Consider the following 13318-nt stretch of genomic DNA (forward strand, 5'->3'; position numbering starts at 1 on the left):
GCCAAGCCAGGAGCGCATTGAATATTGCTCTTAGTTCCAAAATGTTTATCGGGAGAAGCGACTCTTCCAGAGACCATAGGCCCTGAGCTTTCAGGGAGTCCCAGACCGCGCCCCTCCCCAAGAGGCTGGCGTCGGTCGTAACGATGACCCACTCCGGTCTGCGGAAACTCATTCCCTGAGACAGGTGATCCTGGGTCAACCACCAGAGAAGTGAGTCCCTGGTTACCTGGTCTACTTGAATTTGGGGGGACAAGTCTGTATAGTCCCCATTCCACTGATTGAGCATGCACATCTGTAATGGTCTTAGATGAATTCGAGCAAAAGGAACCACGTCCATTGCTGCGACCATTAGCCTATTACTTCCATGCACTGAGCTATGGAGGGTTGAGGAATAGAATGAAGAACTCGACAAGCGTTTAGAAGCTTTAGCTTTCTGACTTCTGTCAGGAAGATCTTCATTTCCACAGAATCTATTATTGTTCCCAGAAAAGGAACCCTTGTGGACCAGTGTTAATTTTGACGGCAAATTTCAATTTAGTCTTAGTTTTAGTCTTTTGACTAAAATGCTATTTAAGTTTTAGTCGTATTTTAGTCATCTGAATTGTTTTAGTTTTAGTCTAGTTTTAGTCGACTGAATCTCCAGTAGATTTTAGTCGACTAAATCTCCAGTAGATTTTAGTCGACTAAAATCTAAGGGGTTTAGTTAAAGTGTAATGCATTATTTAAGCATTTCTCTATAATTTGCAAACTGATTATATACTCCAGGAGTAAACATAACACCTGTTATTATTAATGGTATTAAGGTTTAAACATGCAATACAGAAACAGATTTAGACGTTGTGATATGTAACATCTTTATTAAACTTTAAAATATAAAAAACAAAACTGTAAACTGTATTGGCTGTATTGCATTTATTTCCCAATATAAAAACTTTAACAGTTCTCTGTTAATAATTAAAACAAGTATCAAGTAACTCAACACAACAAAAAGTTTCTGCAGCTAGCACAGGCACAGCATAACTGTACTCTATAGGAAGAATCAATTAATTGTTCACAGATCCGAAAAAATGTCGGCAACGATATTAGCACTGATCTAGAACTTCCAAACTCATTATATACTCCTGGAGTAAAGGTTTATTAACCTGATTTTATTTATGGTATTAAGGTTTGAACATGCAATACAGATTTAACTGTTGTGGTATATAATATGTCTTTATTTAGCTTAAAATTTAATAAAATTAAGTTTAGTAAATTTTACAAAAGAGCAGTAATTGGATAGGGATTGATTAGCACCTTGCATAAAATGTTTTTGTCAGCAAATTTAGTTTTAGTCATAGTCTTTTGACTAAAATGTAATTTTGATTTAGTTTTAGTCATAGTCTTTTGACTAAAATGTCATTTTAGTTTTAGTCGTATTTTAGTCATCAAAATTTCTTTAGTTTTATAGTCATTTTAGTCTAGTTTTAGTCAACGAAATTAACACTGTTGTGGACGGTGACAGTGAACTCTTTTCTATGTTCACCTTCCACCCGTGAGATCTTAGAAAAGCCAACACAATGTCTGCGTGGGCCCATGCTTTGGAAAGAGACGACGCTTGGATTAGGATGTCGTCTAGATAAGGTGCTACAGCGATGCCCCTCGGCCTTAGGACCGCTAGAAGGGACCCTAGCACCTTTGTGAAAATTCTGGGAGCAGTGGCTAAACCGAATGGAAGAGCCACGAACTGAAAATGTTTGTCCAGAAAGGCGAACCTCAGGAACTGATGAAGAGTTTTGTGGATTGGGATATGCAGATACGCATCCTTTAGATCCACTGTAGTCAAATATTGACCCTGCTGGATTGTCAGCAAGATTGTCCGAATGGTTTCCATCTTGAAGGATGGAACTCTGAGGAACTTGTTTAAAATCTTTAAATCCAGAATTGGCCTGAAAGTTCCCTCTTTTTTGGGAACCACAAACAGGTTTGAGTAAAAACCTAGACCCTGTTCCCCGGAGGGGACTGGGTTTATCACTCCCATCTTTGATAGGTCTCTTATACAATGTAAGAATGCCTGTTTCTTTATCTGGTCTGAAGATAAGCGAGACAGGTGGAACCTTCCCTTTGGAGGAAGTCCCTTGAACTCTAGCAGGTATCCCTTGGAGACTATCTCTAGTGCCCAGGGATCCTGAACATCTCTTGCCCAAGTCTGAGCGAAGAGAGATAGTCTGCCCCCTACCAGATCCGGTCCCGGATCAGGGGCTACCTCTTCATGCTGTCTTGGTAGCAGCAGCAGGTTTCTTGGTCTGTTTACCCTTGTTCCAGCCTTGCATGGGCTTCCAAGCAGGTTTGGGCTGGGCCGGGTTACCTTCTTGTCTAGCGGTAGTGGAGTTATTAGCCGGTCCGTTCTTGAAATTGCGAAAGGAACGAAAATTAGACTTGTTCTTAGCCTTAAAAGGCCTAACCTGTGGGAGGGCATGGCCCTTACCCCCAGTGATGTCTGAAATAATTTCCTTCAATTCCGGCCCAAAAAGGGTCTTACCCTTGAAAGGAATATTAAGTAACTTAGTCTTGGACGACACACTGCCGACCAGGATTTTAGCCAAAGCGCCCTCCGCGCTACTATAGCAAAACCTTAGTTTTTCGCCGCCAATTTGAAAAGCGGCATCCAATATAAAGGAATTAGCTAACTTTAATGCGTGAATTCTGTCCATGACTTCTTCATAGGAAGTCTCTTTCTGGAGCGACCTTTCTAGTTCCTCGAACCAAAAGGACGCCGCTGAAGTGACAGTAATAACACACGTAGCTGGTTGAAGGATGAATCCTTGCTGAACAAAAATCTTTTTAAGCAATCCTTCCAATTTTTTATCCATAGGATCTTTGAAAGCGCAGCTGTCCTCTATAGGAATAGTTGTGCGCTTCGCTAGTGTTGAAACAGCTCCCTCAACCTTCGGGACCGTCTGCCATGCGTCCCTTCTAGGGTCTACTATGGGAAACATTTTCTTAAATATAGGAGGTGGGGCAAAGGGTACACCTGGCTTCTCCCACTCCTTATCCACTATGTTCGCTACCTTCCTGGGTATTGGAAAAGCATTGTCGTGCACTGGGACCTCTAAAAATTTTGTCCAATTTGCACAACTTCTCTGGTACTACCATAGTACTACCACAGTCATCCAGAGTAGCTAATACCTCCTTAAGCAAAGCGCGGAGATGTTCTAGCTTAAATTTAAATGCTACTATATCAGGTTCTGCCTGTGGAGAAATTTTTCCTGAGTCTGAAATTTCACCCTCAGACAGCCCTTCCCTCACAGCCAATTCCGATTGATGTGAGGGTAAAATAGATAAGGCATCGTCAGCGTCTGATTGTTCATCCTTTTTATCTATATTTAAAACTGAACAATCACGCTTTCTCTGAAATGCTGGCAGTTTGGATAAAAGATTTGCTATAGAATTATCCACTACTGCTGTTAATTGTTGCATAGAAATAAGCACTGGCGCGCTAGGTGTCGCCTGCGCGGGCAAAACTGGTGTAGACACAGAAGGAGAGGACGTAGAACTATCCCCACTACCTTCATTAGATAATCATCTTGGGCAACATTATGAAATGTAACAGAGCTGTCCTTATTTTGTTTGGATGCTATGGCAAAAGTATCACACACACTCAAAGGGGGAACCACATTTGTCTCTACACACACAGAACATAGGTTATCTGATGGCACAGACATGTTAAACAGATTTAGGCAGGCAAACAATGCAATAAAAACGATTTTAAACAAAAACGTTACTGTCTCTTTAAATAATAAAATGACACACTTCTGAATGTTCAACAAACTATGAAGGCAATATCCGATTTTTATGAAATTTGGACCCCTAGTGACTTAATGCTTAGAAAGTATTGCACAGCAAATATGGAGACTCTAGCTCTTAAAACAAGCAAACCGGAGCTAATTGTTGGATTTAACCGTTTTTATACACCACAATCCCTGCTACAGCATTGCTGTAGCTTTTTACCTTCCTTAGGGGTCAACCATCCACAGAAAAAAGCCTTCTGGGGTCACTTTCTGAGCCACAGGACCCTCTCACATGAAACTGCATGCACTGCCTTAAAATCAACTGTGCAGCTGAAGCTCCAAAATGAGGCCTCCTCCATCAGTATACTAGAGTGAAGGGGCCTTCCTGACTAGATTTAGGTGTCTAAAACAAGCCAGATCAATAAAAAAACGTCCCCAAGTGTGTATAAGTTTATAAAACATTTCAAATGTCATGGTATTGTAATAAAAAACAATCGATTTGGCCCCTAACAGTGTCTACCAGCATAAAAATCAAAAAGGGGAAGCCTGTTATCTTTTTTGCTGAGGTGAAAGAAAAATGGCTTACCGTTTTCCCTGAGGGGAAAAATGACTGTCATCTAGCATTAGCCTGTGTTGTTAGAAGGAGACTAGTCATACCTGAAGCAGATGAGTCTGCAAACTGTTACCCCCAACTGAAGTTCTCTGGTTTCAACAGTCCTGCGTGGTAACAGTAATGGATTTTAGTTACTTGTGCTAAAATCATAGCCCTCTTAAACAGAAATCTTCATCACTTTTCTGTTGTAGAGTAAATAGTACAAGCCAGCACTATTTTAAAATAACAAACTCTTGATAGAAGAAATAAAAAACTACAACTAACACCACAAACTCCTCACCATCCCTGTGGAGATGCTACTTGTTCATAGCGGCAAGGAGAATGACTGGGGGGCGGAGTCAGAGGGGGAGCTATATGGACAGTTCTTGCTGTGTGCTCTCCTTGCCTTTCCCAGTAGGGGAGGAGAATATCCCACAAGTAATGGATGACGCCGTGGACCGGACACACCAATGTTGGAAAAAACAAAACATTAAATTACAGAAAATAAAAAAATACAAGAATCTTAAACTAATTACACCTAATCTAATCCCCCTAATAAAATAAAAAAGCCCCCCAAAATAATAAAAAGCCCTACCCTATACTAAATTACAAATAGCTATACTAAATTACAAATAGCCCTTAAAAGGGCTTTTTGCGCGGAATTGCCCCAAAGTAATCAGCTCTTTTACCTGTAAAAAAAAAATACAATACCCCCCAACATTAAAACCCACCACCCACACCCCAACCCTACTCTAAAACCCACCCAATCCCCCCTTAATAAAACCTAACACTAGCCCCTTGAAGATCACCCTACCTTGAGCCATCTTCACCCAGCAGGGCACAAGTGGACCTCCAGAGGGGCAGAAGTCTTCATCCGATCCGGGCAGAAGAGGACCTCCAGACGGGCAGAAGGCTTCATCTTCTATCTTCATCCATCCGGAGCGGGTCCATCTTCAAGCCAGGCGACGCGGAGCATCCTCTTCTTCCGACGACTCCCGACGAATGAAGGTTCCTTTAAAGGACGTCATCCAAGATGGCGTCCCTTGAATTCCGATTGGCTGATAGGATTCTATCAGCCAATCGGAATGAAGGTAGGAAAAAATCCTATTGGCTGATGCAATCAGCCAATAGAATTGAGCTTGCATTTTATTGGTTGTTCCAATCAGCCAGTAGAATGCGAGCTCACTCCTATTGGCTGATCCAATTGGCTGATCTCATCAGCCAATAGGATTTTTCCTACCTTAATTCCGATTGGCTGATAGAATCCTATCAGCCAATCGCAATTAAGGTAGGAAAAATCCTATTGGCTGATGAGATCAGCCAATAGGATTGAAGTTCAATCAGCCAATAGGAGTGAGCTTGCATTCTACTGGCTGATTGGAACAGCCAATAAAATGCGAGCTCAATTCTATTTGTCGGGAGTCATCGGAAGAAGAGGATGCTCCGCGTCGCCTGGCTTGAAGATGGACCCGCTCCGGATGGATGAAGATAGAAGATGAAGCCTTCTGCCCGGATCGGATGAAGACTTCTGCCCCTCTGGAGGTCCACTTGTGCCCCGCTGGGTGAGGATTTTTTCCTACCTTAATTCCGATTGGCTGATAGAATCCTATCAGCCAATCGGAATTCAAGGGACGCCATCTTGGATGACGTCATTTAAAGGAACCTTCATTCGTCGGTAGTCGTCGGAAGAGGATGCTCCGCGTCGGCTGGCTTGAAGATGGACCCGCTCCGCATGGATGAAGATAGAAGATGCCGCCTGGATGAAGACTTCTGCCCCTCTTGAGGTCCACTTGTGCCCGGCTGGGTGAAGACGGCTCAAGGTAGGGTGATCTTCAAGGGGCTAGTGTTAGGTTTTATTAAGGGGGGGGATAGGGTAGGGGGTTTTAATGTTGGGGGGGTATTGTATATATATATTTTTTTACAGGTAAAAGAGCTGATTACTTTGGGGCAATGCCCCGCAAAAAGCCATTTTAAGGGCTATTTGTAATTTAGTATAGGGTAGGGATTTTTATTATTTTGGGGTGCTTTTTATTTTATTAGGGGAATTAGGTGTAATTAGTTTAAAATTCTTGTAGTTATTTTTTTATTTTCTGTAATTTAGTGTTTTTTTTTTTACTTTAATTTTATTTAATTGTAGTTAATTTATTTAATTATTTTAATGATAGTGTAGTGTTAGGTGTAATTGTAACTTGGGTTAGGATTTATTTTACAGGTACTTTTGTATTTATTTTAGCTAGGTAGTTATTAAATAGTTAATAACTATTTAATAACTATTGTACCGATTTAAAATAAATACAAACTTACCTGTAAAATAAAAATAAACCCTAAGCTAGTTACAATGTATTAGTTATATTGTAGCTATCTTATGGTTTATTTTACAGGTATTTAGTTTTAAATAGGAATAATTTAGTTAATTATATTAATATTTCTTATTTATTTAAATTAGATTTAAGTTAGTAGGTGTTAGGTTTAGACTTAAGTTTAGGGGTTAATATGTTTATTATAGTGGCGGCGGTGGGGGGGGGGGGGGGCAGATTAGGGGTTAATAAAATATAATGTAGGTGGCGGTGGGCTCCGGGAGCGGCAGTTTAGGGGTTAATCAATTTATTTAGCTGCGTCGGGGCCCGGGATCGGCAAGATAGGGGTTAAAAACTTTATTTAGGGGGCGGCAAATTAGGTGTTAATCGGTATAATGTAGGTGGCGGCGGGGTCCGGGAGCGGTGGCTTAGGGGTTAATAAGTATAATGTAGGTTGTGGCGGTGTGGGGGGTAGATTAGGGGTGTTTAGACTCGAGGTACATGTCAGGGTGTTAGGTGTAGACACTTCCCATAGGAATCAATGGGATATCGGGCAGCAGCAAACATAAGCTTTTGTTGCTGTCAGACTCCCATTGATTCCTATGGCAAACTAGGTACGCTGGGCCGGAAAAGTGGCGAGCGTACCTGTTAGTTCTTTTATAACTTCCAAAAGTAGTCAGATTGTGCCGAACTAGCGTTCGGAACATCTGGAGTGACGTAATCATTGATCTGTGTCGGACTGAGTCCAGCGGATCGTATGTTGCGTCACTAAATTCTACTTTTGCCGGTCTGTAGGGTTTGATAACTACGGCGATTCAGGCTCGCCACAAATACGCTGCGTAATTCCAGCGTATTTGCAGTTGACAACTTGATAAATAGAGGCCATAGTATCAATGACCCTCTCAGAGAAGCCACGCCTAGCCAAAACAAGGCATTCAATCTCCAAGCAGTTTCAGAGAATCTAAATTTGGGTGGAGGAAAGGACCCTGAAGTAGAAAGTCCTTCAGAGGTAACCCCCAAGGAGGAAGAAATTACATCTTCACTAGATCATGTGAGGCCAGGTAGTAACTATTAGAATTACAGAGGCTCTCTCCTGTTTCATACGGGCAATGACTCGTGGAAGGAGAGCAAATGGGTATGCTAGACCGAAGTTCCAAGGAACCGCCAGAGCGTCTATTAGAGCAGATTGAGGATCTCTTGATCCGTACTTTAGATCCCCGGAACACCCCACCTGAGGGTTATTACAGAATACTTTCGGATGGAGAGCCCTCTCCCCTGGATGAAAGGTCTGCCTGCCCAGAAAATACCAGTTGTCCATCTCTGGAATGTGGATGGACGATAGGAGACAGTCGTGAGATTCCACACACTGGAGAATGCAGGTCACCTCCATTGCTAACGAACTCCGAGCCCCTCACTGATGGTTGATGTAAGCCACCAAGGTGATGTTGTCCGATTGGAATCTTATAAACCGGACCAAGGTTAGTTGAGGCCAAGCGGTCAAAGCATTGAAGATTGTTCTCAACTCTAGGATGTTTATGGGGAGAGAAAACTCCTCGAGTCCAAAGACCCTGCACCTTTAAGGAGCCCCAAACTGAACCCAAGCCTAACAGACTAGCGTCCGTGGTAACAATCACCCAGGACAGTCTCAGGAAGCATGTCCCAAGACAGACGGTCCTGAGAAATCCACCACGAAAGAGTAACTTGTTAGGGGGATACAAAGCTATCCTCAGATCTGAGTGTTCTCTGTTCCATTGACTGAGCATGCATAACTGCAGGGGTCTCAGATGGAACTGAGCAAAAGGAATGTCCATGGAAGCAACCATCAGAGCAATTACCTCCATGCATTGAGCCACAGATGAATGGACAGAAGACTGAAGTAAAAGGCAAGAAGTTATTTTCTGACATCCGTCAGAAAGATTTATATAATTATAATTGTTTCAAGAAACACACCCTGGTATATGGCACTAGGGAACTCTTCTCCAGATTCACTTTTCACTCGTTGGAATGTAGAATAGACATCTCTGTATGAGATTTTGCTAGCTGAAAAGATGGCGCTTGAATCAAGATGTCGCCCAGGTAAGGTGCTACCGCTATTCATAGAGATCTGACCACCGCTTTGTAAAGATTCGAGGAGCCGTAGCAAGACCAAAAGGAAGGGCAACAAACTGGAAATGTCTGTCCAGAAAAGCAAACCTCAGAAACTGGTGATGTTCCCTGTGAATGGGAACATGAAGATAAGCGTCCTTAAGATCTATGGCCGTCATGAACCGACCCTGGAATGGAACAAAGTTTTCATGTTGAAGGACGGAACCTTGAGAAATTTGTTGAGACACTAAGTCTAGGATGGTACGGAACGTTCCTTCCTTTTTGGGAACCACAAAGTTTTGAATAAAATCCTTGACCCTGTTCCTCTATGGGAACTGGGAGATAGGTCCTTTACGCAGTTTAAGAAGGCCTCTTTTCACCTGATTTGCAGATAACCTTGATAGGATAAATCTGCCCCGGGGGGGCAAGACTTGAATCCTATTATGTAAATCTGGGATACTATGTCCACGGCACAAGGATCTGGGACATTACGTATCCAAGCCTGCCAAAAAAAGGAAAGGATTAGGACGGTCCCTTCATGCTGATTTGGAATCAGCAGGTTTCTTGGCTTGCTTCCCCTTATTCCAAGGCTGACTGGACCTCCATTAAGTCCTGGTTTGCTCCGGCTTGGAAGACTTCTGTTATTTGAAGTTACAAAAATTAGAATTCTGGCGACCCTTAGGTTTATTCTTCTTGTCCTGTGGTAGTAAAGATCCCTTTCCAACCGCAATTTCGGAAATGATCTCAGCCAGACTAGGACCAAATAAAGTCTTACCCTTAAAAGGTAAAGAAAGAAGTTTGGACTTGGAAGCTACATATGCATATTTTAACCACAGAGCTCTGAGCTAGAAAAGCAAGGCTAGAAATCTTGACTCCCAGTCTACGCACTTGCATGTTGGCATCAGATAAAAGTATTGGCCAGCTTAAGAGCCTTGATCCTATCCTGGATCTACTCTATAGTAGTTGTATCTGTAATCAGGTCAGACAAGGCATCACACCAATAAGCCCCGAGAACGTAGCAATACTTGCAACAGGTTGCCACTGTAATCCCTGATGAATGTACATCTTTCTTAAGTAAGCCTCTAGCTTCTTATCTATGGGATCCTTGAAAAAACTGAATTTATGCTTACCTGATAAATTACTTTCTCTTGTGGTGTATCCAGTCCAAGAGCTGTCCATATAGCTCCCCCTCTAGCTCCACCCCCCAGTCATTCAACCGAAGGTTAGGAAGAAAAAGGAGAAACCATAGGGTGCAGTGGTGACTGTAGTTTAAAAATAAAAACGACCTGTCTTAAAATGACAGGGCGGGCCGTGGACTGGATACACCACAAGAGAAAGTAATTTATCAGGTAAGCATAAATTCTGTTTTCTCTTGTAAGATGTATTGAGTCCACGGATTCATCCTTTACTTGTGGGATACGAATACCAAAGCTTTAGGACACGGATAAAGGGAGGGAACAAGACAGGCACCACTGCTTGCAAAACCTTTCTACCAAAAATAGCCTCCGAAGAAGCAAAAGTATCGAATTTGGAAAATATTTAAAAAGTATGCAGCAAAGACTAAGTCGCTGCCTTACAAATCTGTTCAACAGAAGCCTCACTTTTAAAAGCCCATGTGGAAGCCACTGCTCTGGTAGAATGAGCAGTAATTGGCCTATGAGACTGCTGGCCAGCAGCCTCCTGAAACAAACGGATGATGCTTTTCAGCCAAAAGAAAAGAGATGTAGCGGTCGCCTTCTGACCTCTCCTCTTACCAGAATAGATAACAAACAAAGAAGATGTTTGTCTGAAATCCTCTTAGTTGCTTGTAAATAGAACTTTAAAGCACGAACCACATCAAGATTGTGTAACAGACGTTCCTTCTTCGACGAAGGATTAGGACACAGAGAAGGAACAACAATTTCCTGATTAATATTCTTATTAGACACAACCTTAGGAAGAAAACCGGGTTTGGCACGCAAAACTACCTTATCTGCATGGAACACCAGGTAAGGTGAATCACACTGTAAAGCAGATAACTCTGAAACTCTTCGAGCAGAAGAGATAGCTACCAAAAACAAAACTTTCCAAGATAAAAGCTTAATATCTATGGAATGTAAAGGTTCAAACGGAACCCTTTGCAGAACTGAAAGAACTAAATTCAGACTCCATGGCGGAGCCACAGGTCTATAAACAGGCTTGATTCTGACTAAAGCCTGACTAAACGTTTGAACGTCTGGTACCTCTGCCAGACGTTTGTGAAAAAGAATAGACAAAGCAGATATCTGTCCCTTTAAGGAACTAGCTGATAATCCTTTCTCCAATCCGTCTCGGATAAAATTCTGGGAATCCTAACCTTACTTCATGAGTGACCCTTGGATTCGCACCAAAAAAGATATTTTCGCCAAATCTTATGGTAGATTTTCCTGGTGACAGGCTTTCTAGCCTGAATCAGGGTATCAATAACCGACTCAGAGAAACCACGCTTTGATAGAATTAGGCGTTCAATCTCCAGGCAGTCAGACGCAGAGAAATTAGATTTGGATGTTTGAAAGGACCTTGTATTAGAAGGTCCTGCCTCATTGGTAGTGTCCATGGTGGCACAGATGACATGTCAACTAGGTCTGCATACCAGGTCCTGCGTGGCCACGCAGGCGCTATTAGAATCACCAAAGCCCTCTCCTGCTTGATTCTGGCAACCAAACGAGGGAGAAGAGGAAACGGAGGAAAAACATAGGCCAGATTGAAGGAGCAAGGCGCTGCCAGAGCATCTATCAGCACCGCCTGGGGATCCCGGGACCTGGACCCGTAAAGAGGAAGTTTGGTGTTCTGATGGGACGCCATCAGATCCAATTCTGGAGTGCCCCATAGCTGAGTCAGCTGGGCAAATACCTCCGGGTGGAGTTCCCACTCCCCCGGGTGAAAAGTCTGACGATTTAGAAAATCCGCCTCCCAGTTGTCTACTCCTGGGATGTGAATTGCTGAGTGATGGCAAGAGTGATCCTCCGCCCATCTGATTATTTTGGTTACTTCCATCATTGCTAGGGAACTCCTTGTTCCTCCTTGATGATTGACGTAAGCTACAGTCGTGATGTTGTCCGACTGAAATCTGATGAATTTGGCTGCAGCTAGCTGAGGCCATGCCTGAAGCGCGTTGAATATCGCCCTCAGTTCCAGAATGTTTATCGGGAGAAGAGCTTCTTCCCGAGACCATAAGCCCTGAGCTTTCAGGGAGTCCCAGACTGCACCCCAGCCCAACAGACTGGCGTCGGTCTTTACGATGATCCACTCTGGTCTGCGGAAACACATTCCCTGAGACAGGTGATCCTGAGACAACCACCAGAGAAGAGAATCTCTGGTCCCCTGGTCCAACTGTATTTGAGGAGACAAATCTGCATAATCCCCATTCCACTGTTTGAGCATGCACAGTTGCAGTGGTCTGAGGTGTATCCGTGCAAAAGGGACTATGTCCATTGCCGCTACCATTAGTCCGATTGTCTCCATGCACTGAGCTACAGATGGCCGAGGAATGGAATGAAGAGCTCTGCAAGTAGTTAAGAGTTTCATCTTTCTGACCTCCGTCAGAAATATTTTCATTTCTACCGAGTCTATTAGGGTTCCTAGGAAGGGAACTCTTGTGAGGGGGGAGAGAGAACTCTTTTTGATGTTCACCTTCCACCCGTGAGACCTCAGAAAGGCCACTACAATTTCCGTGTGAGACTTGGCTCTTTGGAAAGTCGACGCCTGAATTAAGATATCGTCTAGATAAGGCGCCACTGCTATGCCCGGCGGTCTTAACACCGCCAGGAGGGACCCTAGCACCTTTGTGAAAATTCTGGGAGCAGTGGCCAACCCGAAAGGGAGAGCCACAAACTGATGCTTGTCCAGAAAGGCGAACCTGAGAAACTGGTAATGATCTTTGTGGATAGGAATGTGAAGATACGCATCCTTTAGATCCACGGTAGTCATATATTGACCCTCCTGGATCATTGGTAAGATTGTCCGAATGGTCTCCATCTTGAATGATGGGACTCTGAGGAATTTGTTTAGAATTTTGAGATCCGGGTTTGGTCTGAAAGTTCCTTCTTTTTTGGGAACCACAAAACAGGTTTGAGTAAAACCCCAGCCCTTGTTTAGCAAATGGAACTGGGTTGATCACTCCCATTGTATGTAGGTCTTCTATACAGCGTAAGAACGCCTCTTTCTTCGTCATGTCAGTAGACAGACGAGAAATATGGAACCTTCCCCTTGGAGGGAAGTCCTTGAATTCTAGAAGATATCCCTAGGATACAATCTCTAAGGCCCAGGGATCGTGTACGTCTCTTGCCCAGGCCTAAATGAAGAGAGTCTGCCCCCTACTAGATCCGGTCCCGGATCTGGGGCTACCCCATCATGCTGTCTTGGAGGCAGCTGCAGGCTTCTTGGCCTGTTTACCCTTGTTCCAGCCCTGGTAAGGTTTCCAGCCTGCCCTGGGTTGTGAAGTATTACACTCTTGCTTTGCAGCAGGGGAGGATGAAGCGAGACCGCTCCTGAAATTCCTAAAGGAACGAAAATTATTTTGTTTGTTCTTCGTCTTGGACTTGTCCTGGGGGAGAGCA

The sequence above is a fragment of the Bombina bombina genome, chromosome 1 (assembly GCF_027579735.1).
Source record: "Bombina bombina isolate aBomBom1 chromosome 1, aBomBom1.pri, whole genome shotgun sequence".
Taxonomy (NCBI): domain Eukaryota; kingdom Metazoa; phylum Chordata; class Amphibia; order Anura; family Bombinatoridae; genus Bombina; species Bombina bombina.